This window comes from Rhinopithecus bieti, unplaced genomic scaffold (genome assembly GCF_001698545.2).
Source record: "Rhinopithecus bieti isolate Rb0 unplaced genomic scaffold, ASM169854v2 scaffold_14885, whole genome shotgun sequence".
Classification (NCBI taxonomy): domain Eukaryota; kingdom Metazoa; phylum Chordata; class Mammalia; order Primates; family Cercopithecidae; genus Rhinopithecus; species Rhinopithecus bieti.
This window is the reverse complement of record NW_016807971.1, coordinates 433,018-438,034: the sequence shown is the minus strand read 5'-3', so window position 1 is coordinate 438,034 and position 5,017 is coordinate 433,018.

Below are 5,017 nucleotides of genomic sequence, written 5' to 3'. Positions count from 1 at the left end.
AAAAAAAAAAAAAAAAAAAAAAAAAAAAAAGTTGTTTTTTTTTAGACAGGGACTTGCTCTATTGAACAGGCTGGAGTGCAGTGGTGCAATCACAGTTCACTGCAATCTATTTCCCAGGCTCAAGAAATCCCAAGTAGCTGGGACTACAGGTGCGCACCACCACACCTAGGTAATTTTTTTGCATTTTTTGTAGAGATGGGTTTTCCCCATGTTGCCCAGGCTGCTTTTGAACTCCTGAGCTCAGTTAATCCACCTGCCTTGGCCTCAAAAAGTGATGGAATTACAGGTGTGAACCACCACACTTGACCTAATTTTTATGTTTAATTTTAATTTTTTTTTTTGAGATAGAGTTTTAATCTTGTTGCCCAGGCTAGAGTGCAATGGTACAGTCTCAGCTCACTGCAGCCTCTGCCTCCTAGGTTCAAGTGATTCTTCTGCCTCAGCCTCTTGAGTAGCTGGGATTACAGACATGCGCCCCCACAGGCTAATTTTGTATTTTAATAGAGACAGGGTTTCACCATGTTGGTCAGGCTGTTCTCGAACTCCTAACCTCAGGTGATGCACCCGCCTTGGCCTGCCAAAGTGCTGGGATTACAGCCATGAGCCATGCCCCGCCAATTTTTTTTTTTTTTTTTTTTGAGATGGAGTCTCATTCTGTTGCCTAGGCTGGAGAGCAGTAACATGATCTTGGCTCACTACAACCTCTGCCTCCAGGGTTCAGGCGACTCTCCTGCCTCAGCCTCTTGAGTAGCTGGGACTACAGGCATGCCCCACCACATCTGGCTTTTTGTACTTTTGCTAGAGATGGAGTTTCGCCGTCTTGGCCAGGCTGGTCTCGAACTCCTCCCCTCAGGTGATCTGCCCACCTTGGTTTCCCAAAGGGCTGGGATTACAGGTGTAAGCCACGGCGCCCAGCCTCACTTTCATGATATTTTTATACCAAGTATGTTGTGATAAACAGGATTTTCCTGAGAAATAGGTGGGCTTGGCATGTAGAGGTTGATCTGCAAGCTGAGTTAGATGGCTACCTCCTTTTTGCTCAGATCTGCTTTTCCAGTCCTTTTCTGGTCTACAAGATGCCCTTGAACCTTGGCATTTTTTCAATACCTTTTGGTGTAACCGCTGGGGTTAGAGCACTGGTGTAGCAGCAGGAGTGACCCCTCACCATGTCCTAGTCCTTGGGTCCTGTTTGTCCAATTTGCTCACCACAGCTGTCAGTTTTTATGTCTCTGGTTCTAGCCTGTGACCTGCCCATGAAACTGTACAGTTCCCTTTGTTTTATGATTCGGTTTTGGTTTTCTCTGCATTTTTTGCATGTGAGAGTTTGGCAAAAATAAGTGAAGTCTGTTTTTTTTTTTTTTTTTTTTTTTTTTTTTTGTTGAGACGGAGTCTCGCTCTGTCGCCCAGGCTGGAGTGCAGTGGCCGGATCCCAGCTCACTGCAAGCTCCGCCTCCCGGGTTCACGCCATTCTCCTGCCTTAGCCTCCCAAGTAGCTGGGACTACAGGCGCCCGCCACCATGCCTGGCTAATTTTTGGTATTTTTAGCAGAGACGGGGTTTCACCCTGTTAGCCAGGATGGTCTCGATTTCCTGACCTCGTGATCTGCCCGCGTTGGCCTCCCAAAATGCTGGGATTACAGGCGTGAGCCACGGCGCCCAGCCTAGTTTTGTTCTTTAGACAGATATTTTGAAATCACTCATCAGAAAATATTGATAGATGGGACATACATCACAAAATCCTTGTAGTTGCAATAAACAACTTGTCAATATATGCGAACTATTTTCCCCTCCATTCTCTTGAATTAAGGGACTATTTAAGGGAGGATTGATTCTCCTATGAAGCAACCATTTGGGTAGAGGGCTGGGTGAATCAATTAGCCACACCATTGTTCTAAATACTCAGCTTTAACATTCTTGGCCATGTCCAGTTCATTCTCTGACCACAAAAGTTCAGCTTGGTTCCTTGCCTGAATTTTCTTCTATGTAAAGTCAGACTTTCTGTATCATGCCTATTTTTTGCATTGTTTTTTTTTTTTTTTTTTTTTTTTGTTTGAGACAGACTCTGGCTTTATTGCCCAGGCTGGAGTGCAGTGGTGCAATCTCAGCTCACTGCAACCTTTGCCTCCAGGGCTCAAGCAATTCTTCTGCCTCAGCCGCCCGGGTAGCTGGGATTACAGTCATCTGCCACCACGCCTGGCTATTTTTTTTTTTTTGGTGTATGTATACATATATTTTTTGAAATGAAATTTCACTCTTGTTGCCCAGGCTGGAGTGCAATGTCATGGTCTCAACTCAGTGCAACCTCTGTCTCCTGGGTTCAAGTGATTCTTCTGCCTCAGCCTCCCAAGTAGCTGGGATTACAGGCACCTGTCACCATATCCGGTTACTTTTTTTTTTTGTAGTGACGGGGTTTCACTATGTTGACCAAGCTAGTCTTGAACTCCTGACTTCGAAGTGATCCACCTACCTCAGCCCCCAAAAGTGCTGGGATTACAGGCATGAGCCATCGCCCCCAGCCTGCCTTTTTTTTTTTTTAAGATGCTTGGTTATATAAACAGATCATGCCAACTTAAAAAAATCTATATGCTTTCAGCCAAGCATGGTGGCTCACGCCTGTAATCCCAGCACTTTGGGAGGCTGAGGTGGGAAGATCTTTTGAGCTCAGGAGTTCAAGACTCTCCTGAGCAACATAGTGAGACCCCATCTCTACAAAAAAAAAATGTCAAAAATTGGCTTGACGTGGTGGTGCACACTGGTAGTCTCAGCTACTTGGGAGGCTGAGGGAGGTGGATCACTTGAGTCCAGTAGTGTGAGGCTGCAGTGAGCTGTGTTTGCACCACTGCACTCCAGCCTGGGTGACAGAGAGGGAGACCCTGTCTCAAAAGAAATGTAAAAAATTGGCCGGGCGTGGTGGCTCACCCACGTCATCTCAGCACTTTAGGAGGCCAAGGTGGGTGGATCACTTGAGGTCAGGAGTTCATGACCAGCCTAGCCAACATGGTGAAACCCCATCTCTATTAAAAATGCAAAAAAAAATTAGCTGGTCATGGTGGCAGGTGTCTGTACTCCCAGCTTCTCGGGAGGCTGAGGCACGATAATTGCTTGAATCTGGGAGGTAGAGTTTGCGGTGAGCCGAGATCACGCCATTACACTCCAGCCTGGGCAACAGAGTGAGACTCCATCTCAAAAACAAAACAAAACAAAACAAAAAACAAATAAATCAAAAGAAATTTTTAAAAATCTACATGCTTACATATTCGTGTGGGAAGGAGAATAATTCTAAATAATAAATAAACGTAAATCATTAGTATATATGTCTCTTCCAATCCTTTCTTCCGTCCTCGGTGCTGACAGAAGTATCCCTTCTTCCTCATAGGGCTAACTTCTCTGCTTGTCTCTGGTATTAGGCAGGTAAGCTTTGGTGTTTTGGAGTCATATGACCTGGGTTCAAATCCTGACTCTGCCATTGACTAGCAGTGTGATTATGGGTGAATGACTTAGCTTCTTTGAGCCTCGGTTTCCACCTCTGTAAATGGGGAATAATGCATTTTTACGGAAAACGTCTGGTCCAGAGAAGCTAATTACAATAGTATTATGCTGGCATCATACTCCAGCTGACCTTTTTTTTTTTTTTTTTTNTTTTTTTTTTTTTTTTTTTTTTTTTTTTTTTGAGATAGGATCTCACTCTGTTGCACAAACTGGAGTGTAGTGGTGGCATCATGGCTGCCTTGATCTCCCAGATCCAATCGATTCTCCTGCCTCAGCCTCCATAGTAACTGGGACTACAGGTGCCAGCCACCATGCCTGACTAATTTATTAATTTTTTTTTTTGAGACCGAGTCTCGCTCTGTTGCCTAGGCTGGAGTGCAGTAGCACAATCTTGGCTCTCTGCAACCTCTGCCTCCAGGTGCAAACAATTCTTCTGCCTCAGCCTCCCGAGTAGATGGGATTACAGGTATGTGCAACTATGCCCGGCTAATTTTTGTATTTTTAGTGGAGACATGGTTTCACCATGTTGGCCAGGCTGGTCTCAAACTTCTGACCTCAAGTAATCCACCCGCCTAGGCCTCCCAAAGTGCTGGGATTACAGGTGTGAGCCACTGCACCCAGCCGATTAAATTTATTTTTTGTTGAGATGGGGTCTCCCTGTGTTGCCCAAGATGACCTCAAACTCCTGGACTTAAGCAATCCTTTCACCTCAGCCTCCCAAAGTGCTGGGATTACAGGCATAAGCCACCGTGCCTGGCTTAATAATATCCATTCTGACTGGTATAAGATGGTATCTCATTGTGGTTTTAATTAGCATTTGTCTGTTGATTGGTGATGTATTTTTTCATATGTTGTTCGTTGCTTGTGTGTCTTCTTTTGAGAAATGTTTGTTTGTGTTCTTTGCCTACTTTTTAAGGAGGTTATTTGTTTTTTGTCATTGAGTTGTTTGAGTTCTTTGTAGTTTCTGGATATGAGTCCTTTGTCAGATGAATAATTTGCAAATATTTCTCCCATTCTGTAGGTTGTTTACTCTGTTGATTATTTCTTTTGCTGTGCAGGTAATACTTTTGATATATTGAGCAAAAGTATATTATTAAAATTAACTTTTTAATATTACATATTTATTTATTTTTTAGAGACAGAGTCTCACTCTGTTGCCCAGGCTGAAGCACGGTGATGTGATTAAAGCTCATTGCAGCCTCAGGCCCAGCCTCCCAAATAGCTGGGCCTACAGGCACATGCCACCAGGTCCAATGAGTTAAAAAAAAAAGTTGTTTTTTTGGCCGGGCGCGGTGGCTCAAGCCTGTAATCCCAGCACTTTGGGAGGCCGAGACGGGCGGATCACGAGGTCAGGAGATCGAAACTATCCTGGCTAACATGGTGAAAACCCGTCTCTACTAAAAATACAAAAACTAGCTGGGCGAGGTGGCGGGCACCTGTAGTCCCAGCTACTCGGGAGGCTGAGGCAGGAGAATGGCGGGAACCCGGGAGGCGGAGCTTGCAGTGAGCTGAGATCTGGCCACTGCACT